The sequence below is a fragment of the Canis lupus genome, chromosome 4, assembly GCF_048164855.1.
Source record: "Canis lupus baileyi chromosome 4, mCanLup2.hap1, whole genome shotgun sequence".
Taxonomy (NCBI): Eukaryota; Metazoa; Chordata; class Mammalia; order Carnivora; family Canidae; genus Canis; species Canis lupus.
This window is the reverse complement of record NC_132841.1, coordinates 32,523,118-32,548,669: the sequence shown is the minus strand read 5'-3', so window position 1 is coordinate 32,548,669 and position 25,552 is coordinate 32,523,118. Positions and strand designations below refer to the sequence as shown.

Here is a 25,552-nt window from a genome sequence, read left to right as displayed (position 1 = left end):
GTAAGAAAGCAGTTTTTGCAAGTCTCAACTGTAGAGCAAAATTTCTTCAGGGATTAGCATGCCTACCTGCAGAGCTAAGCAAAAGTTTCTAAGCTGTAGGTCACAGCCACCATGGAAATAGAAGCAAAATGGAGTCAGATATGCTAATTTTCTCAATGTTACAATTACAGCCACTGAAAATGGTGATAGGAGAAAGGTCTTTGTGTTGGACAAAGTATGGTAGGAGAGGCTTTGACCTCTATCAGAAGAAAAGTAGTACCCACCGCTAGGCCTGGCACATGGCATATGGTCAGTCAATACTGTATTGCAGGACCATTGGCGAGAGCAAAATAAGAAACCCTGAAGGTGGAGAGGCCCACATATTTCTTGATGTGAATTACTATATGTATAGGAATCTAAGTTAACCTTCTATTATAGTACCATTATTTTATGAACTACTGAGGAAGAAAGAAATGTAGTCAACTTTCGACACTTGCTTTCTCACATAGAAATTTTGTTCTAAATGTATTTAGATGTAGAGTTTCGATATGGATCAGGGTGTTCTATAACTTTCTGAATACACGATATTTCTGTTTCTCTGCTTGGCCACAGAAGATTATTATTTTTATTTTTTTTAGAAGATTATTTTTGAGGATATTTTAAATGGCAACTAAATCCAACACAGCTAGTGCTAACAGTGCAAATAATACATAGTTAAAGCCACCATGCTTGGCTACAGCTGAGCGTGCACATGTCAGGCAATAACAACCTACAGTACTTGTAGCTCCTGGCTAGCAGCAGTGCCTGGTAGGTGCATGCTGAGACACTCCATCTACTTTAGTAGATGGTAGTGACTACACTGGTAGTAGTACTAGATGTAGTAGTTAGTACTAGTTAGTACTAACAATGTTAGTATCAGGCAATAACAACCTGTAATACTAGTAGCTCCAATACTAGTAGCAGTGCCTAGCTGGTGCATGTTGAGACACTCCATCTACTGCAAGGGATATCAGACTTCAGGAATTTGTACTATGTGAAAAAAAACATGCATCTTAGAATTTTTGAGATAGCATAGATTAAATAGACCAAGCTTTCTGTTTTTATTGTTGGGAACTTAATAAACATAAGGGTAGCTTTGCTCCAATAAATGATGTGCAGATATTGGGAGAAGAATTAATTCTGAGGAAATTGATTCTGACATGTTGAAATTTGTCACCATGACAGGAAAATCTTTACTTCAAGGGATTTGCTGTCTGTACCCAGTAACAGATACCAAGCTTCCATTAGAGAAAGAATACAGTGATGTAGTAAAATCTTGAGCACCTAGAGGACAAGCTACCCCTTTAATAATACTGATGGCTAACACCTGCGTAGGTAGAGTGCCTCCTACGTGCCAGGCCTTGTCAGGTATTATTGCTACTAAACTTCAGAGTAATTGTAGGAGTTAAGAATCATTGTTAGCACATTTTATTGATGAGGAACTGAGATGCAGAAAGACTAAATAATCCACCTGATATTCCATAGCTAATAATTAGAGGAGCAAAACTCAAAATGCAAAGCTCAACTATTTTTCACTCTGCGATGCTGCCCCTTGGCAAGTTAGCTTGAGCCGGTAACCTTTCTCTTATGTGCCAGGTGTTCATAAATTAGGCATTTGTGAGTTGGGAAGTCACTGCGCAACTCTGGATTTCTATCAGACGCAATCATGATTCTCCACTGGCTTCACTATGGAACCAGTCAATGCAGGTATAACTTGGTATCAGAATGTTTGAGAGTGAGTAGTTGCAAAGCACTCGTTTGTTTTTCTTTATATGTTCTTCCTAGAAGTTTTTAGTTTATGGGCTGTGAAAGCTATTTTCAAACAATTTTAATAGATGTAGTTGTTAAATTTTTAATTAAATAAAAAGTATCCTTATAAAAGCAAAAGAGTTTCCTTCTCCTATTGCCCATTACTTTAAGGATAAATCACCATTAACACTTTGGTGTGTATCCTCTATATAATTTTTATATTCATATACACGTAAATTTTTAAGTTTTATAAAAATTATATCAGACTACTCATATCGTTATGAGACTTGTCTTTTTACACACCAATATAATATCAAAACATAAACTCAATATGCTCTGTTTCAGTTGGAGGGAAATTATTGATTCATGTATTCTAAGGAAGGATTGAATAATTAAACCACAAGATCAAAATGGTGGAATTTGGTCTCAGTATCTCCTAGAACTCTCTCTAATTTCAGATTCTCCAAGATTGTCAAAGAATCTCATTGTTTCTATCATTGAAAAGCGAATATTATCTACAGGATGGGAAATGTGGCCACCAAGACTTCTCAAATAGAGTATTAGGGAGAAACTTAGGGAAGGTATCAGTTCCACTTCAAAAAAATCTGTGGCATGATTCAGATTGATTAGGTATCCATTTCTGGAGCAACCAACTATATGTAAGACTATACAATTATATCTGTTCAGGTACCCAAGCCTGAAATGTTCAACAGCGGCTTACAGGATATGATAATTACAAATATGCTAATCTACATTTTAACCATTTAGTTCGGGGCAAGAACTGGATGTAGTTTCAAAAAGTATTGATGTTCTCTTCATATCTCTAAAAAAAAAAAAAAAAAAAAAAAAACAAGGAAAAACTTTATCTGGATGAGCAAAATGATAGGAATTTAATTCATTAAGCAGATGTATCATAGGTAATTTGTTATCTCTTTGTGGATGGACATTCATCTTAGCTCATCTTATTTATCATTACAATATTTTCTAGTATTATAAATAATGCTGCTGCTATGATCATTCTTACATATATATCTTTGTGTCCTAGAAGCATTTCTATAGAATTGTAGAAACGGAATTGCAAGCTAAAAGCACATGCATATTTTAATTTGATACATACTATAAAACTCCCACCAAAAAACATTTGTCCCAATTTATACTCCCACCAATGGTGAATGATTATGCCCCTTTCATATGTCCTAAGAACTATTGGATACAATTAACTGGAAGGAAATTAAGTGTTTTCAGAAATGGATTATAAATTCATCACCTCAAGATTATCATTGAAATTTCTAGCTCTGCTTTCACATTCTATGAAAGTTATATGGCTTTGGGAGTGAATTGGCATTGAGTGTGATATTAAACTTCAGAAAATTCATCGACCTTTTTTACACAAGGGAGAAAAAACAACATGATCTCAAGTGGGATGTAGAGAGATGGCTTGAGTTCTTTCAGAGAAATCAGAACACTCTAAGAAAGGATTTCTTGAAATCTGGCTTTAATTATTGAGGATCAGTTCAACCTTTATTTGAATTTATATGTGGTCTCTTCTTCTGATGAATAGTGATGGTCAGTCTTCTACATTAGTAATCACTGCATGCAGTGATGACAGTGAAAAGTGGAAGTAAAAGATGTACCAAAGAAAGCCTCACTCACATTGATGATATATTTGTATATTTAGTTCTTTAGATGACTCAATTATGATCTTAACATGTGCACTATAACATAAGTTTTTCTTAAAATATTTGTACAATTCACCTGGAGATCTTGTTATAATGCATATTTCAGTTCAGTAACTTAGGGCTGGAGCCACCAGTCTACTTTACTAACAAGCATTCAGATGATATTGAGGCTTCTTCTGGTCTTTGGATCACACTACAGCAAGGAATTGGCCTAACATATCAAAATGGAAATGTTTATGCATTATTATATTAATTTTACAGATAAGGATATCAATGCACAGATAATTTTTTTTTCCTAATTATGTCTTAATTCTTGAAGCCATGATTGAACCACAGGTCAGCTTGAGATAAACCCTAAGAAACTCTTAACTCTGGGAAACAAACTGAGGGTTGCTGAAGTGGGGGTGGATGGGGGTCTGGGGTAACTGGGTGATGGACATTAAGGAAGGCATGTGATGTGATGAGCACTGGGTGTTATATACAACTGATGAATTATTTAAAACTACATCTGAAACTAATGGTGTACTATATGTTGGCTAATTGAGTTTAAATTAAAAAAAAAAAAAAGAAGAAGAAGGAATGTAGAAATACATATAGAATGACCTTTACTCCAAGGAGTTCACAAGATGATTGAAGAAACAAAATGGAAACAAGTTAATAGGATATAATGATACCTCTGCAGGGGCATGGACAAGGCTTGCTGGGGCCACCAAAACCAACCCCAGGTTTTGAAGGGAGCCTGCCAGTACATTCTTTTAAAAATATGTAATTATTAATAGCCAAGACATTGAAGCAACCGGGTGTTCATTGATAGATGAATGGGTAAAGAAAATGTAGTATAGGGATCCCTGGGTGGCGCAGCGGTTTGGCGCCTGCCTTTGGCCCAGGGCGCGATCCTGGAGACCCTGGATCGAGTCCCACGTCGGGCTCCCGGTGCATGGAGCCTGCTTCTCCCTCCGCCTGTGTCTCTGCCTCTCTCTCTCTCTCTCTCTGTGTGTGTGTGACTATCATGAATAAAAATTAAAAAAACAAAAAAGAAAAAAAGGAAAATGTAGTATACACATACACACACACACGAGTGGACTATTACTCAGCCATAGAAAAGATAAGATCTTGCCATTTGTGACAATATGGATGGACCTAGAGGATATTATGCTAAGTGAAATGAGAAAACAGAGAAAGACAAATACAATATGATTTAACTTATTTGTGAAATCTAAAAAGCAAAACAAGTGAATAAACAAATAAATAAAAAGCAGAAGCAGACCCACAAATGCAGATAACAGACTGGTTGCCAGAGGGTCAGAGAGTGGGCAGATGGGGAAAATGTGAAGGAAAGTTAGAGATAACAGGCTTCCAATTATGGAATGAATAAGTGACAAAGATAAAAAGTCCAGCATAGAGAATATAGTCAATTGTATTGTAATAGCATTGTATGCTGACGGGTGGTCACTATAGTTATGGTGATCATAACATAACACATAGACTTTTTATTTTTTTAAAGATATATTTATTTATTCATAAGAGACACAGAAGGAGAGGCAGAGACACAGGCAGAGGGAGAAGCAGGCTCCCTATGGGGAGCCCGATGCGGGACTCGATCCCAGGACCCCAGGATCACAACCTGAGCCAAAGGCAGAAGTTCAGCCACTGACCCACCCTGGTGTCCCTCCAGATCAGGTTAATGTGCAGAAATAGAAAGTAGATATGTGGTAGCTTAGGCCTGGGAGTGTGTGTGACATAAGATTTGAAAGGGAGATGATACCTCAAAGGGCATGGGGTTTATCTTTCAGGCGATAAAAAAGTTTTAAAACTGATGTGGTGATGGTTGTAAATATACTAAAAATCATTAAATTGTATACTTTAAATATAGGAACTGTATGGTGTGTGAATTCTATCTCACTGAAGCTGTAAAAAAAAGATGAGAAAGCCACTGTTGATCATCTTTAACTTTATAGGTTCACTTCTTGCGATGACCTCAACGGAGCCATTGTTTTTTTCTTTTCTAAACCCCTGTTTAGTCCATGGCTGGGCCTCAGAAATGTATTTGCTATTGAGGTTTGAAGTCTTCCTAGTTCAAAGAGCTGGTTTCTGATGACCTGAGAGATATTGACCAAAGGTACCTGTTTCCTCCTTCAAATACATCTCATTGGCATGGTGGGATTTCTGTCTGTTTAATTTTTATTATTTTTTTTCTTTTTCTTTACTTTGTTATTTTTCTCACTTTTAGTTTTCTTCCCTACATCTCTTTCTTTATTTCTTTTATATTCCTTTTATCATTAGGATTTTTAAAAACATTTTGTCTGGCACTGTGTTTTGACTCCATTACAATGATCAGTTTGTCAAATAGACTTGGAAATGATTTTCTTTCCAAATGATTTGGACCAAACTTATTATCACCAGCTTTTTCCAATTTTAAGCCTACCTTGGGACACTGAGTGAAAGTCCAGCAATGAGTCCAACATAACTGCAGGGCCTTTCAGCTATCTTTGTTGAGGAGGAGATCCATGTTGGCAAATCTTCATCACAATCCCCAAGGGTAACTTGACCAAGGTGAAGCTGGCCCTGCACATCTTGACTGGGAAAGAGGGAGCCATGATGATCAGCTTCCAGAAAATACCTATGAAGTCAGAATCTGAAAAGCTTTGAATCATCCCAACATAGTTAAAATTGAGGGGTTCAAAACTGAGAAAGCACTCTACTTCATGGAGTATGCTAGTGGAAGAGAGATTTGATTACCTAGTGATTCATGGCAAATGAAAGGGAAAAAGTCCTCAAGTAAATTACATTAGAAAGTGTGTGCTGTGTAGTACTGCCGCCAGAAGTGGATTGTTTGTAGAGACCTTAAAGGCGAAACACCTGCTCTTGGATGCTGACAGGAATATCAAGTGTATCAATTGACTTCAGCAACAAACTCACCTTTGACAACAAGCTGGATGCCCTCAGTAACAGTTCCTCTTTTGCTGCTGCCCAACTATTCCAAGGTAAATCTTATGATGGACTACAACTGGAGGTGTGGAGCCTGAGGGTTATCTGATATACAGTGCTCATCTGATCCCTGCTTTCTGGTACACAGAATCTCAAAAATCTAGGAGGGCAGGTACTGAGTGGAATATGCTATATTCTCTTTTATTTGTCCTTGAAGTATGAAAACCTGCTCAAGAAATTTCCTATTCTCAATCCCACCAAAAAAAAACACTCTTGAGACAATTATGAAAGATTTATGGATGAACGTAGGTCACGAAGAGGAACTAAAGCCTATTTGGAGTTATTGCCTGATGATAATGACCCCTAGAGGACTGAGTTGATGGTGTCAGTGGGTTACATAAAAGAAGAGATCAAGGATTCACTGATGGACCAGAAATATGAGGTGATGATCACTCATCTGCTCCTTCACATAAGAGATCTGAGCTGGAGGGCTATACCATCACCCAAAAGCCCAGTCTTTAGCATTCCTTCCTCATCCCACATAGTACAATACAGCCTCTCTGCCATAGCCAGTGGGGTTTCAGTGATCATGCTGGTCCTGCTATTCCCATCTCTAATTCTCAGAATACTCGGGGTAGTCTCAGGAGGACCAGGAACCAGAAGAGGAGGGCAGGAGCACACTTGCCACCCCCCTGCCTACCTGTTCTGAAGAGGAAGACGATAACTCATGTTCTATTCACAAATCATGACCTTTCCACCTGCACAAATCAAAGCATCAGTTCCTCACTTTTGGAGGAGGCTAACCTTGACCAGGCCTCCATCCAGAATATGAAGGGACTATGTGAAGGCCTGGGGTCTCCATGGTTACTGCTTCTGCTGCAGTTGGCAGGATTTGCCCCACCTGCATGAGAAACCCATGACAGCCTTGGTACAACCCAGCCAGGCCTCTGGATGGTGCTCCACAGACACTAATGTTGAGGTGCCATGTCAGCACATCCCTGTCAACCTGTCTCTGTGGCTTCCCTCTCTGCCCACACATCAGCAATGCTGTAGCCCCAAACAGGAAACTCCTTCCACACCAAGAAGTTCTGATAGGTGGATAACCAGCAGAATTTTCCCCGTTGGAAATTCTCCATATGACTCCATAGAGGAGTCAGGGCCAGCAGGGGACCACTGGTAACTGCTTCTGCAAGTTCAATTTCAAGTTTATAGAGACATCTGTAATTCAGGTTTACCAGAAGGATCCTGCATGAACCCGAAAGCAAAGACCTAGTAGAGATGCTCAAACTTTACATGGTAGGCTTGGGCTGCAGAGGCAATGATAAACTAATTTCTAGATGCCAAATGGCACTCACTATACTTTACATGGAGTATGAAGATCACAAGCTCCATAGGGTCTATTGGGACATCTATAAGGTCCTGGACGCAAACAGCTGCAATACCAAATAAACAAAAAAATACGTGCTGCTCAGTATACATAGCTCCCAGAGCCACAAGGACTACATACAGGGAAAGATGGAGCATGCAAAGAACCACAGAGATCACTCAATGGATTCCACTTACATGAATATGCAGCACGTCAATGGTCTTCAAAAAACATTGCCCCTACAATAACCATGGAGGCAAAGCCATGGAGCCACCAGAAAGACAAGAGGAGAGGAAGTGTGGCCCTAGCTGCTAAGCCAGCCACCCTGCCCAGACTGGGAGAAACTGCAGAGATTGGACTGTTGTACTTCCCCTGGGCACCCCTTCATTCCCCTGACTCTCCCCATTTTGTTTCTGTTTTTGTTTCTCTGTTTTTGTGGGGGTTGGGAGGTGGTTCTGTTGAAATAATCTCTCTTCTCTCTCCTCATGTGCTACCTTTTGCTCCTAATGTCTATTAGTATTTCTTTGAACTGACTAGAATAAGCCATTCTTTATAATAGACTACATAGTACATAGTAAATGCATTTACATCATGCCTTCTGGTGCCAAAGGGAAGAAGCATATAGATGTAAAAATTTCAGATCAAATGGTTTAAATGGTAATCACTTAAAATCAGGGGTGACATGAGAAGACAGGAAAAACTCTTAGTTGCTTCTGCAAAGAAAAATAAATATCTTTTCCCTGGAATAGATATAAACCAATAAAGCTCAGCCAAATGACCTCATGACCATAAATGTTCTCCAGGCAAACACTAAAAAGTGTTAAGATGAGCATATCTAACCTATTGGAATAAAGTTGTTCAGTGTAAGAGCCCCTGCATTCCATACCTTGAGAATAGATTAAATATTTTATCTTCAAAGGAACAATAATCAGATAGGGAGAGTAAAGGGATTGGCTTTATTTGATATTTGATTTACTTTCCCTGCCATTTCAATGAGTCACCTTTGGTGTTCAACTCCTGTTGTAGCACCAGAATCCTGAGTGATGAGGAAAAAAAGAATGGTTTCATTTAGGAGAAGTAAATATTCCAGTAGCTGTGAACTCAGGATTTAAAAATCATTCTAACTTGCTGAAGGCAAACAAACCTAGCATAGAGTCAAGTGAGAAGCAAATGGTAGAAATACTTATGTGAGTCCAATCCCTGGGTATATAAAGTGTGTGGCTAATCTGTGGCTTGCCTGTTATTATCTGCCTCATTCTTCCCCCATTTTCCCCAGGACTTCTTAAACCACTGCCTTTCCAATCTTGCCTCTATAGACCAAGTGATTCCTTCATTTGCTTCATTCATCTAATAAATATTAACTTAGTGGCCACCAAGTATGGTGCTCATCTGCGAGCATACAATATTTAAAATAATTTATACCAGACAAATGCATAAGCAAAATATACTGTGCTAAGAACTATTTTAGGGTAGCTACTGACAGCACTTGAAACAGAGAATTATATCATTATTTATGGGTAGAATAACCAGCAGATAACCAGAAATATGAGCTATAAATATATATGGAACCACATTTTAGGAAGAAAGAGCTGGCACAAATTCACAGAGCCTGGAAGGTTCTCTGAGATAGGTAATGGCATATAATTGGGTATAACATAGTTAGGACATGTGGCAGAAATGGTGGCAGATGACATAGCTGAGATCAGATAAGCTGAGATCAGATTCTGAAGACCCCTAAAGAGCTTGGTCTTTAGCCTGGAAGTGAATCATCAATGACTGTGATCAGATGAAATGTAGATTTTAGGATGATCATTCCATTTTCAGGATGGAAAATACACACTAAACATTCCAGCTTCTGATTCTTACATGATACGTAGAAAAAGAATTTTGAAACCACAGCCTTTGCTAACACATATTAATTACCAAAGTTGTTGCTTTTTTAAAAGTGACACATTTTTAGTGAAACTACTGGTAAGTACAATTCTCCCCACTATTCAGTAGACTCTAGGAAAATGGGGGGAATTATTTCTACATATTTGAGAATTAAAGCAGGAGGTAATATGGTGAGTACAGAGACTCAGAGTGTCTCTCTTTTGAACTTCAGTGATTGCCAGTAGACAAAGATACTGAAATACAACTCATACTCAGGTGAAAACAACTGCTTATGGGAGGCATAATTTAGAATGCCAGTCCAATCTCAGGCCTGTGTTTGATGAACTTTCTCTCTCCGATAACCCCCAAATATTCAATAAGGACTCTGTCCCCAAGCCCTGGCTGCAGATGATTGTACCAATGATGGATACATGACCTAAGGACAGTCAAGCCCTTAAACTGATCTAATACACCCATTGCCTAACTCGGTAAGATACTCTCCCTTTCGACATAGACCAGGGTCTGTGAACAACCATCTTTGGTATTACCAGGTCGCTTATTAGAAATGCAAAATCTCAAACTCTAATCAAGACCTCCTGAATCAATACGCGTTTTACCAAGGTTCCCAGGTGACTCATATTCATATTACATTTTAAGAAGCACAACTCCAGACCAGCAGGTCTGACTCATGAAAATTTAAGTTAAGAAACACTGAAAATAGGAGAGTTATTATCAGACTAGAAAGAAACACTTATAGAATTTAACTGTGTTCATGTTCATAGCCGACCTTGTGACTTCTGCTACTAAAAGTACCTGGAGCTACCTCATGTCTAGACTTTCCCTCTAGTTCCAAGAATTTAGATTCCTTCTGTAGTGTTTCTGTTTTTTTTTTTAAGATTTTTTTAAAATTAATTAATTAATTAATTATGACACAGAGAGAGAGACAGACAGACGGAGAAGCAGGCTCCATGAAGGGAGCCCGACATGGGACTCGATCCCGGGTCTCCAGGATCACGCCCTGGGCTGAAGGCGGCGCTAAACCACTAAGCCACCAGGGCTGCCCAGTGTTTCTGTTCTTAAAATGTTTTATAAAAGTCTAATTTTTCATATAGATATTCATATAAACTTTTCTTATCTTGGAACCGGCTTAAGATTATTTGTTTCCTATGACAAAGTTGCCAAAATAAAACACTTCTTCCAGTAGTAATCACCAAGGAGTTAACCTGAACAAATCTCCAATTTAATCCAGTAATTCTAGTAAGAGCAACAATTTCTCTTGTGCATAAAATTAGCCACAATTCATTTCCCCCAGCCTGAGCTGGTCAGTGAGGAAGAAAACAGATCGCTCTCACTTAGGACATGCATTAATCTCCTTAGGCTAGCAGGATGGTATTCCTTGTACAGAAAAGGGACGTTTACTCATGACCTGTGTCAAGAAGCTGTGTCAAGAGAAAATTGTTCTCCCTTTTCAATCTTTGCTGATTCTTTCTAGGGAAAAGAGGGAGTCTAATGCAGATACTCCAAATTTAATAGCAGGAGGTTTGGCTTTTTCCCAAGACCCTTGCCTGGAAAGTCTGCCTTTATATTAACAAGTCCTCTATTTTTTGTTTTCACAAACTTCTTCCAAGAAAGTAGTATCTACATGAATATTCTGTCTTGACCCATCATTGAAAGATATTTTACCTTGAGCTAGTTATTTAACCTTGCTGCTTCTCCATTTCTTTATCTATGATTGGGGTACATAGAAGCCCTGTTATTCCTTCTATACAATGTTATGCCATAATCAAATCCAATAAATCACACAAACACACACACACACATCTGTATATGTGTGTGATGTATATGTATTTATATTAGTAACTATATATGTATACAATTTTCAATGTTAGTTATATAAATGCAAGATATTCATAAACTTTTCTGTAGTATCTTGGAGCTTTTTCAATATTTTTAGAAATGGAGTTTTTTTTTTTTTAATTTTTATTTATTTATGATAGTCACACAGAGAGAGAGAGAGAGAGAGAGAGAGAGAGAGGCAGAGACATAGGCAGAAGGAGAAGCAGGCTCCATGCACCGGGAGCCCGACGTGGGATTCGATCCCGGGTCTCCAGGATCGCGCCCTGGGCCAAAGGCAGGCGCCAAACCGCTGTGCCACCCAGGGATCCCAGAAATGGAGTTTTTTGTTTAAAGAAAATATTGCATATTTAATAAGTAAAAGAGCTGATGGTCTAGTTAAAATAGCTATGTGGTGATGAAGGTATCTAATGTTCCAAGAAATTGACTCTTTAAAAATTAAAGAGAGTCTAAATGTGGGGTTTTCTGAAAAAGAGTGTGAGAATCAGATTTCTGTATAACTTGAAACATCATATATTCATCTCCACAGCTATTTATAGAGTACCTGAACTCTATTATCAGGAACATGTTGGAAGATCTCAGTTCAGCCGGGAGGGAGTCTTTTAAAAAAAATAGATGTGATACTATATAGTATTGCTAATTGATTTTTGAATAAGTGTCATTGGAACACAAAGCTCTGATCAATTATCCCTGCCTAATGAAAATAAGGGAAACTTTATTTGCCTCACGATGGTTGAGGAGAATAGAAGTGAAGTTCTATCTGACTTAGACCTTTAAGAATTTGTAGGAGATTTTCTGTGATATAATGATCAGAGTGCAGTCCAAGCAAGGGAAAACACAAGTAGGTAAAGCCACAGTGATATGAGCGAGTGGCTTCAAAAACAGCATATAGTCTGATAAGGTTGGAGCTTTGTGTATGGGGGAGAGGAAGACAATGGTAGAGAAAAGCAAAAAGATATGCTGAGACCAAGTTGTGAAGAGATTTGACTTTCCCGAAGCCCTGTCTTTTGGCAATAAATATTTCATGAAAGAAAACAAAAAGGCCAAATTTGTTATTTTGGAAAAGTCTCTGTGGCAAAAAGAGTTCACTGGTTGTCTCCTTTCACTCCTGAAGATTCACAAATCATTCTGTCGTCCAACTCTGAATTCTCCAGGAATGTGACCTGGATAGATTGCATCAAGGTGCTGCCTTGACCTCTAGAGTCCATGGAGGATCCATCAATGGGAGGCACCAGTGGGAGACCTGAGGGGTAGAGGAGAGGCAGTTAGGCTATTCTTTGCCCTCCAGCTTTCTCCCTTATGGGTCACCACTGGTGAGCTCCATCCCTGTATCAAAGGCCACACAGTTCCCACTATGTGGCTTTCTTTAGATTCAGGTGATCAGTTCTTCCGTTTCCTTTTCTTCCATTAATTTAGTTATTCTTTATTTACACCAGCATGGACTTTATTTACATCAGCATTTTAATTGTATTCACTGGGGATATAATCTGCTACTATCATGTGTTTTCAAGTAAAATTGTCAGACTTGGCTCTAGGAGGTCCTCTTGATGTGTCCTGTCATTTCTTGAGCATTTCCTTACTTTGAGACTCAACACAACATTCTAGGCTCCTCTTGTACTTTCAGTGCCCCACCTCTAGAATCAGTCATTTCTCCCTGGAGCTCTGGTTCCTCTTAGGAGCTCAAGGTATCCTCCTTTTGGTTGCATTGCTGCTTCTGGGCCTTCTTGGAAAATAGACCAAGGGAAGGTCTACCAGTTTATCTTGGGAACTGCATATCTAATCTAATACTAATGGATTCATTCTAATCTTCTCCTTTCCATATGTTTAATTCAGGAAACTGGTTGTCATTATTCTGTGTATGTATTTATTTATTTGTCTGATCTCAGAATATATGGAAATATATGAGTTAAAATTACTAAGTCCTGTAACTGAGAAAAGGAAACTTTTCAGGAAATTATAGTAGGTCTCTGCTGTCACTAGCATAGGGTATTGCACGATTTTGTACCAGTTTCCCTAAAACTCTGTGACACCTTTGCTAACAGATCTTTTATTAGAAATTCTTTAAGTATCCAATTCGACTCTACCATCTGCTCTCTACTGGGGCAATAACTGATAGAATGTGCTAGAGAGTGGTTGCTTACAAGTGGATTAGGTTACGTAGCAAGAGTCAATCTGCCCTAGATTTTGTCTGTCTGCAGACAATGAGAACTTCCTGTCAACAACAATGGATTTGTCTAGTTCCTGAATTATACAAGAACAAAACTATAGTAAGCTAGGCAAGAAGAGCATTATATCATGAAACGTACATAGAGATCTAGGGAGAGGCATCCGCCATTCATATATTCCAATCAAATAAATATATAATGTCTTAGACCAGCTATTTATTCCCATTCTGATTAATTACATTCTCCACTTGTATCTAATCTGGGGACTACCTGGCAATTCCTCTACAGCTACTCCTTCATTGGCAAGACACATGAAGGAACATAGAACATTTCTTCAAAAAGCCATGTCATAATGTGGCATAAAGAAATGTTGGGCTAGGAGCACCTGGGTGGCTCAGTTGGTATAGTGTCTGACTCTTGATTTTGGGTCAAGTCATGATCTCAGAGTCTTGAGATGGAGCCCCAAGTTGGGCTCCAGGTTCAATGGGGAGTCTACTTGAGACTCTCACTCTCCCTCTGCCTCTCCACACTTCCAACCCCTAACCTGCACTGTTTTGTGCACACTCTCTAAAATAAATAAATCTTTAAAAAAAGATTAGGCTGGAAAACCTGAAATTCTCTAGTAACTACCTAGATGTGTACATTTACTCTCTTAAGTGCTTATAGACATTTCTGGAAAGAAGAGAATCAGAGCTGAGATCCTAAGGCTGAGAAAACATTAGCTAGTTCAGTAATTGAAGTTTTTATTAACTATGTGACAAGATTTTTCTTATATTACATTTTATAATAAGAACAGTATATCAATCATGGTACTAGAAAATATGGAATTCCTGAGCACTACAGTTAAGAATTTAAAGAAGTACAAATGTTCTTAAGGGAAATGAAGTGATTTACATTGCATTTGTATAAATTATTTATACTATCAGAAACAAACTCTTCTCATTAAATCTAAAAAAATGATAAGAAATGACCAATAAGAGTTATGTTAAATCATTTTATTACACCATTACTTTTAAAAATTAAATTTTGAAAACTTGTGAAAATGTTCAACATTGATAGATTTACTAAATCTACTTTGATGAAGATTTTATAGTTATACTTTGGTCAAATAAATAATGGTGGACAATTACAACACATTAAAAGATAAAAGAAGGATGTAAAATGGGAAATTCAACTATTAACTCAGATTAAAATTATTAAGAATTATAGACACAATTCATCAGAGTTTGAAAAGTAATATTGTAAATGTAAATAAACATAAATTGGTCAGTTTGGGAAGATACTAGTGAATCAAATTATTTTTTTGAAAAAACAGGTAATTAATTGGAAAAAATAAAAATTGTCTACATTTTTTTGCTATTAAAAATATGCCAGTAGGTAACCAAGTAGAAGTTAAAGGGAAATTTTTATTTATAGAAGCATTCCAGGTAATATAAGAAGAATAGAACTAGATTATCACTCTTTTTGTTGCATTTAATGAATTAATGGATGTAAGCATTATTTTTCAGTAGTCGCTAACATCACCAAAATAGAGATAACTAGACATTATATATATGCCTTGATGGGGGAATATAATACTATCTATGAATATGAAATATTTTCCCCCTCTGCAAACAGAGTCAGGTCAAACTCTAAACCTGTTAATTTAGAGGAAACATAGATGAAGAGGAACATAACAAGTAACTTCTTGATGATATAATCACTTTACAATCTCTACAGTAAAACTTAAAAAAAAAAGATCAGAAGAGAATGAAAAGTTTGGGGAGGAGAACTCATAGATTAAGAGAGATATGAAAACATTATTAAACAATGGATAAGTTCTATTTTTGTTATTAGATTCTGATTCAAACTATTACAGAGATTAGAACATGAGTCAATAGGACAAATTTGATGAAATAAGGGAATTATTTTATTTTTAGTTGAAGAGTGGTCTGGAGAATGTGTTAAAAGAATTCTTATCTTGGGGAGCTTTGGTGGCTCAGTTGGTTCAGCATCTGACTTTTGATTTCAGCTCAGGTCATGATCTCAGGATCATGGGATCAAGCCCCACATCGGGCACCCTAATCAGCAGAGAGTCTGCTTATCTCCCTCACCCTCTGCCCCTCCCCCTGCTTACACACACTCTCTCTATATATATCTGTTAATAAATAGATAAATAAGAAATAATTAAGTAAATAAATCTTTTTTAAAGAGTTTCCACCTTTTATTGAAATAATTCAGCTAAAATATGATATCTGGAATTTGCCTCAAAATCATTTCATAGAAAGATAAATAGGGGTATAAAAGAAACAAAACTAGCTATGATTTAATTATTATAGAACTGGGTGATGGGTACTTGGAAGCTTATTAGACTAGAAGATCTAATTTTGTATATAATTGGAATTTTCTATAATAAGATATAAAATAAGCAAACAAATATATAAGGTAAATATAATGTGGAACACCAATTCAGTAAGGCAATTGAGGAAGGAAAACAACCTTATATTTTTCTCAAAGTGAACAAAGATTTCTTCATTATTTACATGTTTAAAAAAATGTCTTCCTTTTGCCTGACTTACGAATTTCTTGCAGCTCAAATTTCAGTTGCATTTGCTTTCCTGCCATTTCTCTATCAGAAGTCAAGGCAAACCAAGAAACTCAGAAAAATTATCATTGTATTTGTCATGACCAATTTCAAATATCAAGAAGTCTGCTGCTTTGTATCAGATTTTCTAACTGGATAGAGTTGATATACAGGAAGGCCATCAATGTTACAGTATTAAAATTTTAACAAACCAATTTATTGAATTTCATATAGTTTTTCTTTTGTAAGAAGTTTTTGATTGATTCTCTTAAATCTTAAGATACATACCAATAGCATCTGTAGTCATGAAAACTTTACCTAGTCATTTCCAGTATTCATATTTTTCATTTTTTACATTTATCTGCTTGAAATGGTGATAAGTGTGAAATATTGGTGAAGACAATAGCCATTCTTGTTTGTTCTTAACTGGTTTTCAAATGAAGGACTACATAATTTATAATTTTAATAATATCAATTATTATTTAATCATTTAATAATTGCTATTAAATGATTTAATAATATCAAATATTAAAATAATAATAATACATTAATTTTAGTAATACTTTTAGGACATATACATTTTTTCTAGAAGTTTACTTTTAAATATGAAAAGAATGACTTCCATGAAATTACTTTCTTCCCCAAAATATTATAAATTGATTTAAGCATGTTATATAATACATGTAAATCATAAAAAATCATCATCATCATCATCAAAACAAAGACCCAAGTACCAACAACCAAATTAAGAAATATAATATAGTCTTTAAAACCTACTGAAATGCATTTTCATTACCTATATGGTGCATTTTCTGTTTTGCTTTATTTTCTGATTATAGATTTTTTCATGCTCATTAAAAGTAATTTTTAAAATACCGAAAAATATAAAGAATAAAATGAACAACCTTCAGGTTACCGCCCAGCAATGAGCACCCCTAACCTTTTGTGCACTTCCAATGTTTAGCAATGTTTAGCATAAACAAAACATATGTTTATGTGTTTACAAAATATAATCCTACTTTTTTAATGGGATTTTTTTTTAAAGTTTATGATTTTTAAAATATAATTATTTGAAACATTTACACGGATTCTCTGGGCTCTATACAAATTACTATATTTTTCTCTCTTTTATTTTGAGTTAGCTATATAGTCTATGTTTTTATTCAACATATATTTTTTTAAGATTGTATTTATTTATTCATGAGAGACACACAGAGAGAGAGGCAGGGATCATGACCTGAGCCAAAGGCAGTTGCTCAACCACTGAGCCACCCAGGTGTCCCTTATTCAACATTTTTAATGTCAGTTAATAAATGTTATCATTTTCTTCTTCAAGATCAGACACTACAAGCCAAACTGAAGACCCAAGTCTGTGTGAAATTGTGCACTTTTGACACTCTGTTGGTGGTAATGTTGGTTTTTTTTAAGTCAGACTTTACAAAGTCAACTGAAATTTTACAGGAGACATTAAGCCAGGTACTGCACTTGTACAGTATCTGTACTAGACATCACACTTGTCTATGTTATAATTCCAGTTTACCACTTTTTTCTTAAGTCTGATACATTGAGAACCACAGAACAAAGTTAAAATGACAATTATTTATTGAATGCCTGGCCGCTCTAGCTAATGGGGTTGAGAGTCTCCTGCATTTCTGGTTTCAGCTGCAGGTTCCCAAGCTAGTGATGCTGCTGATAAAGGGTGGCTTTGGCAGGGAAGAAGGGAGAAGGACAATATGATTTGGGGAAGTATAAAGGTTTAATGGAGAGGATATTTAGAGCTGAAAGAGAAATGCCTTCAGAGTCTCTGACACCTCACTTAAGTGGATTCCAGGCTATCATCACCACCCTTCTTATCAAATATGACCAGAAGAGGTCAAAAAGAAAAAAACAAAAAACAAAAAAAACAAAAAAACAAAAACAAAAAAACCAGCCCAGCCAGCAATGCAGAACAAACTTTCAAAGAATTGAAAGTATAAGCTTTGGCATGGAGTTTGGACTGGGAAATGGGTAAAATTATTGAGAGGTTATTTTGACCTCACATTTTTAAGTATTGCACTAAATTTTTTTTTTCCCCTCTGAACTGCCTTCTAGGCAGGTTTTCTTAACTCTTTAGTTAAGAAATGCAAAGTACCTTGAATACTTGATAGGAGAAAAGAAATTTGGGAAAACTTAATTTAACCTTCTGAGCCTATATCTGGAGATTCTTCATGCACAGAGGGATCTTACTTCTGCCATGAACACGTCCTGCCACGGCCCATTAGACCTCAGCAAGATAGGCCAACCTGGCTTAGTCCTCACGTACACCTGAGCTCAAGTCTCTAGAGCTTGGCTGAGCTTTGGTGAAAATTTTCTGTGCCTTCTCCATGACTGCATTGTATAATTATTCCTTTTCCACTATCTCTGTTCCCCACCCCTGCATAAGCAACTCTAAATTCACCTTTTTAATCATTATTGTCAACAGTTGTTTGGTTTAGCTTAGCATGAATGATTGATGTTTTTACCCTCTTGGACACACACAAGGAGTCTGTACCAAAGTAATTAATAAGAAGTATTGTGAGCCCAGCACTTCGTGGCTCCTGTTTTGCCCTGGCAGTTGTTAACTCCCTGGGTGCCCATGAAGCGATACCCCTCTTTGGCCTGTGTAGCAGTGTGAACGCCACCCTACAATTTGTGGATCTCAGATACCTCCTGTGCAAGGACCCCAGGTCTTCTTTTTTTGGTCAAGGTTAGCGTGACTTTTCCTCAATGCTGCTGTCTCTTCCCAGCTCCCTGCCCTATAAAATTTCATGCTGGAACTCAGGTTTAATAGAACAAATGCAGGAAGGGGTTTTACCTTCAATTACCTTTTATTTTATACTGCATACAAGCCTGTTGTGAACATATCTTGAGTTTGGAGATAAAAGGAAAAATGTGGAGAACCCTAAGAAGCACTAGGTAAGATTTTGAGTGGGCAAATCATAAAAATGAGTAATCCAATCTCTTCCCTTTCTTGACATATAATGTAATACCATTGGCATGTACCTTTATCTCAGTTGTTTAGTTAACTTTACATAAGGATTTTGAAAAGACTTCAACAAGACTTGGAAATAACTAGGACTTTTCTTAGATGATTTCACTTTAGAAACAATATACTCAACATATGCAGAATATCTTTTATTTTTAAAGCTATATTAATGTCACACTGGAATTTTACATTCCACACATAGCAGTTGGATAGCACTAGAACTGGATATGGTTGCATGTATCAGAGTGTGTTTTGTAAAACCTCTTCCCTGGGAACTTTCCACAGAGCCGCTGCATCCCAGAAACATTTTTCAACACACAGAGTTACAATTTTAAAAGTATTTAAACCCTAAACTTATCAAATAATCTCTGCAAAAATTCTGTTTTATCATTAATTTACTTAGTATCCACAATACAGTACCTCTGGAGGCAAGTACAAAGCAGTAGGTAGAAACAATAGAGCCTAAGTTTTCTAGTGTTTCTAGAGGGTCATTTTGAATCTTTTAGAGAAACAAAGAGGGAAGCTGTAGTTGGACCCAGCAAGGTGGAATGGAAGGTGCCAGGAGTCCTAGGTTTGTGTGTGCACCTACATTTTACGTACTTGATCCGACATTAAATACATGTAGGCACTGTTTAAAACATTAAATTTCTGTGTAAATACAAGTTACTTGTATTATTCCTGAATCCTAAGATATTTAGAAACCATTTCCAGCCTCCATATAATCAAGCGTAAGAGTAGAGTATAGGTTTTACTCCTAATACTGTGGGAAGTTCAGTGTTTAATATGTATCCACCTATGTTTAATCTCTAATCAGGTATAAAATAAGGATCCATTCTCTACATTTTTAAAATGAACAAAATTGTAGAGACTTAAAACTTAAACAAGCACCTATAACCCATACTATGGATGTAGCTTAAAATAATATATATTGTGTTCCCTCCAGAAGGAACCTGTACTAAGTGGAATGTCTTTCTTCCTCCCTGATCTCCCCTAGACCAACTAGTAACATGAGAGCTTAATGCTTTCATGCATTATATCATTTTTTTAAAAGTCTGCATATGCCACAAGTAGCAAAATGTTTTTGCCTCAACTAGTGCTATTGAGGCAATATGCATTTTTCCCTCTGTGCAAGGCAAGGGAGATCGGGGGAGGGGTAGAGAACATCCTGAACAAATAATGTGAGGAAGCAATGCCCGATTTAGAAGAGTAAAACAGAAAGGCAAACATGCCTTGAAGATAGCAGGGAGGGAGAACTCATTGAACAGATTAATTCCGCTATATACTAATAGAAATGTTTGATATCAAGAAAGAAAATGCTTCTAGAATTCAGTGTATTAATTCATCAATTCAGCAGATATTTATTAAGGCTTCTGCACCTTACACCTTACATCTGCTTTAGGTTATCTTGTGTATCCTCAGGATACAGAAATGAATAAAGAGAAAACTTTACTTACACAGGAGATATATCTTAATACAAAATTGGAATTAAGTGATAATACTATTAGAACTATGTAAATTTGAAATATATGACTAAAATCTTCTCAGGAAAAAATGAAAAACTTGGCAGGGTAATCACCATGTTCTTAATTTCACATGACTTAACAGAGCTGCATCATTAGGGTGGCTGGTCATAAAATATTCTACTGTTTCTGAATACTTTTGTGACTTCTTGTGATAAAGCTAAAACCAAAATGTATGTTATGTTGCTTCAAGCACATGTTAATTGATTTTTTAAATTCCTTTTGGTTCCTCCCTTTGTTCCAAAATCATACTGACATATTACTAAAACCTCAAAAGCTGATCTAACCAGGCTGAACAAAGCATCACCAAGGGGAAAGGAAACCTTTCACAGAAACAAGTGTTACGATTATACACAGAGGTATTCTTTACACTGGATACTGTATTCGATTCCTTCTTAGGGGAAATGAAATCGTTTTGGCATTCTTAGGGTTACCGTTCCTAGATTACTGTCTATAGCTACAGTTTTAAAATGTGTAACCTGAAAATCAAGTCAGTGTTGCATTATAAGAGCACACCATGATTCTATGTAAAAAGACTGTCCATTTAGTGTATTTTTTTAAAAGGAAAAACACTTCCGTATTAATAAGTAGCATGTGCATGAATTTTATAGGAGGAAATAGATAATGCATTTAAACTAATAGTACTAATAAAATTTTACCGTGTTTTAATTCCAGGATGTTAACATAAAGCTGGGTGTACAATATAGCGATTCAGCAGTTCTGGTCACTAAGTGCTCATCATGGTAAGTGTACTCTTTAATCTCCATCACCTATTTCACCCAACATAGAAATTTAGTAATTTTAAATAGCATTATTCTTTAAAAATATAATTTAGCAATCTGGAAAGGACATTTTGATCATAAAAAATATCATCTAGAAATTAATTTGTACATTTTAAACCACAGTAAATTACAGATAATGGCATATGCCCATGTATCCACTACATGGGATAGTGGGCTTTTTATCTTTGTATCTTAAAATGTTTTGATTAAATAAATAGAACATTGCTGATAAATCTAAAGCCTCTTTGTTATTCTCTGTAGTTCCACCCCCTTCCTTTTTTTCCTTGAAAGCAAATATTGTTGTGCATTTGTTTGCATAATTTTGGTCCGTGTTTTAAAGCCATTACTGTATATATTTTTTTAATCCATAAAGACATACCTATGTATGTGACTTAATTTTTGTAATCTTTATAACTTCACTTTTTCATCTAATCTTATACTTTTGAGATGAATTTAAGTTAATACAACACAGTATTTCAGTTATTTAAATTGTTGGGTTTATTCACTTTATGAATATAGCACTTTTATCTATTCCTTCATTGATGTTCTTTTTGCTGGTTAGGTTTGCAATATGTTTTGTAAGATATACTTCATCAGTTTGAGGAGTTACACTTCCTTTTTTTTTTTTAAGACTTTTTAGTTTATTTATTTGAGAGACAGAGAGCGAAAGAGAGCACAAGCAGGGGGATTGGGTGGGAAGAGGGAGAAGCAGACTCCCCACGAAGCAGGGAGCCCTATGCTGGGCCCCATCCTGGGACCAGGAGACCATGACCTGAACCGAAGGCAGATGCTTAACCAACTGAGCCCCCAGGCACCCCAGAAATTACATATCTATTCCTATTTCTCTGAGAATACTTTTCAGTCATAAGTGTCCCTTAAATTTATACACACACACACACATACACACACACACATCCAATCTTGGGCTTTTTAAATTATGTTAATTTATTATTGGAACCAAGAAAACTAGCAGTTAGCTCAAATACAGATACCACTGATGGTCATTTTCAACGTCATATAGCAAAAATTATTAAGTACTAACTTCATGTAATGTATTTTCCCAAGTAGATCTTAATTAAAAAATAAACAGTGTTATTGAGATATAATTTACATACCATAAAGTTCACATATTTAAAATGGTTTTTAATATTTTCTAGTAGGTTTAGAGTATAACGACCACTATAATAATTTTAGATCATTTTTATCACGCCAAAGTAATCTTGTAATCTTCAATAACAAATACTTTAATTTGTTTAAATTAAATAAGTTTTTCCTCTCTCATACACACAATTCCCACCCAGCCCTAAGCAACCACTAATATACTTTCTGTTTCTATAGGTGTGTGTATTCTGGACATTTCTTATAAATAGCATCATATGACATGCAACTGGTACTGGCTCTTTCACCTCACATATTTTGTGTTTCTAAGATTCATTACTTCATTCTCTATTATTAGCAAATAAATTCCATTACATGAAATGCTACAAGTCGCATATGTGTTCATCCATTCATGGACATGTGGCTATTTCTACCTTTAGTCTCTTGTGATTAAGTTTGCTACACACATTTGTGTATATAGGTCTTTATGTGGACATATATCTTCATTTCTCTTGAGTAGAGACTTAGTGGATTTGGGGCATCATATGGGACTCTATGTTGAACATTTTGAGGAATAGTCAAACTTTTCCAAAGGGCTGCATCATTTTACATTCCTACCATCAATGTATGAGGGTCTCAATTTCTCCCCATCCTTATCAAAACTTGTTATTTTCTGTCTTTTTTTAAAACTATAGTCATCCTACTGTTTATGAAGTGCTATCTCATTTTGTGTTTCTCTGATAACTGATGGGATTGAGCATCTTTTTATGAATTTCTTTGTCATTTTTATTTGTTTTTAAAGATATTTTGTTTATTTATGGGGGAAAGAGTGAGACAGCACATGCAGAGGGAGCGGCAGAGGGAGAAGGAGAAGCAGGCTCCCCACTGAACAGGACGCCTCAGTGCAGGGTTCAATCCCAGGACCCCAGGATCATTACCCAAGCGTAAGGCAGACACTTAACTGACTGAGCCATCCAGGTCTCCCTCTTTGTCACTTTTAAAATCTTCTTTGGAAAAATGTCTATTCAAATCCTTTGACTATTTATACTTGGATGATTTATCTTCTTAGTAATTGATTTTTAAAAAATAAATATAATCTGATATAATTCTCTTATTAGATATATGATTTGCAAATAATTTTCCCATTCTGTGAGTTGTCGTTTCACTTTCTTGATGGGATTCTCTAAAGCACAAACATTTTTAGTTTTGATTAAGTGCAACCTACCAATCTTACAACGTTTTCTATTGGTGCTATAATGAAGATATTCTTATCTAAGAAAAATCATGATTTACTCCTATATTTTCTTCTAAAAGCGTTATAGCTTTTCTGTTACACCTAAGTTTATGATAAAGTTTGAGTTAATTTTTGTGTATGGTGTGAGATAAGGAACCAAACTAATGCTTTTTATGTGAACATGCATTTATCCTATAAAATATTTTTTCCTGTATCTTAACATCCTATTGTCCTTCTGTGGTTATCATAATTTATTTTTCTTAAATTCTAAGAAGGTGAATTTTTCTGGTATTTTACTATCCTAATTCTGTTATGAATTCAACTTTATCTTAATATACTATGAATTTACTTTTATTTTATTTTTTAAAGAGTTTATTTATTTATTCATGAGATACACAGGGGGAGAGGCAGAGACACAGGTAGAGGGAGAAGCAGGCTCCATGCCGGGAGCCCAACATGGGACTCAATCCCAGGACCCCGGGATCACAACCTGAGCCAAAGACAGACACTCAACCATTGAGCCACCGAGGCATCCCTATTTCCTTTTTTCTTTTTATTACTGAATTTAATGCTGAAATTTCTATGTGTTGCTCTAACTGCAAGTCACAAGTCTTTAGCACATATTACTTTTGTTACTGTTTAAAAAGGGATATTTTATAACTTCTATTATACTTTTTTCTTAAACCATAGAATAATTAAGGTATCCTTTTTTGGGATCCCTACTATATAGGGATTAGATTATCATTTAATTGAAGATTTCTAATTTATTTCATTATGATAAAAATAACATAGGATAATGATTCTTTGAAATTGGATGAGATTTTGCTGGTAGCCTGATGTGGTCATTTTTTTTTTAATGTTACATTTTGTCCTTGAAACATGTCTTTACTCTTTATTTTAATATTTCTGATCATCTAATTTTATTTAATTTTACTTTGCAAATTTATGCCCATAGTTTCTGTAGCTCCAAAATTTATAAGCCTGTGAGCAATTTTAGCTTCAGCTTTTAACTTTTGCCCTAATTCTGAGATTCCTTTTTATTTGTAACACCTGGGCATTTCCATCTTTTCATTCTTAATGCTATTTTGTATACCAAAATCATTTATTATAATTATGCAGAAGTAATTACATGTTTGGAGACAGAAGGATAAACAAACAGATTTTTTTTTTCAAATTTACCAAGAGTCCATGAGAGTAATTTTTAAAGTTTTCAAAATATGGCCATTTTTAAAAATTGGCCAGTTCAAATAATTAATTCAGACAAAAATTGCTTATAACTTTGAAGAACAAAGATTTTAATGCTTTTATAGGTATAATAGACTACTTAAAAAGGAATACTTTTCAATTCACTTTAGGGAGGTAGCATACCACCTTAAAAGATGTCAATGATAGCACAAAATAGTAATGTATAAAACATTGTATAAAACATTTCTCATTATTTTTAGATCAAGTTTCTATATAAAAATGAGCCAAAGATTTTTACCAAAACACCGTAACTGGAATGCCTGGGTGGCTCAGTGGTTGAGCGTCTACCTTTGGCTCAGGTCACGATCCTGGAGTCTGGGGGTGGAGTCCCATGTCAGGCTCCCTGCACGGAGCCTGCTTCTCCCTCTGCCTGTGTCTCTGCCTCCCTCTCTCTCTCTCTCTCTCTCTCTCTGTGTCTCATGAATAAATAAATAAAATCTAAAAAAAAAAAAAAAACACCACCATAACCAAGTAA

The 25,552-nt window shown here is 36.0% G+C and overlaps 1 long non-coding RNA gene and 1 pseudogene across 1 annotated transcript in view; both read left to right on the top strand.

Annotated features, from left to right (window-relative positions):
* The window catches only part of LOC140631537 (uncharacterized), a 35,845-nt gene extending 14,331 nt beyond the window's left edge, over positions 1–21,514 (top strand). Inside the window, exon 3 of the long non-coding RNA XR_012029078.1 lies at positions 21,394–21,514. This is a non-coding gene — a long non-coding RNA (uncharacterized lncRNA). The remainder of the gene's footprint in view (positions 1–21,393) is intronic.
* On the top strand, positions 1,335–6,896 carry LOC140631661 (serine/threonine-protein kinase MARK2 pseudogene; annotated as a pseudogene).
* Positions 21,515–25,552: the final 4,038 nt, after the last annotated feature.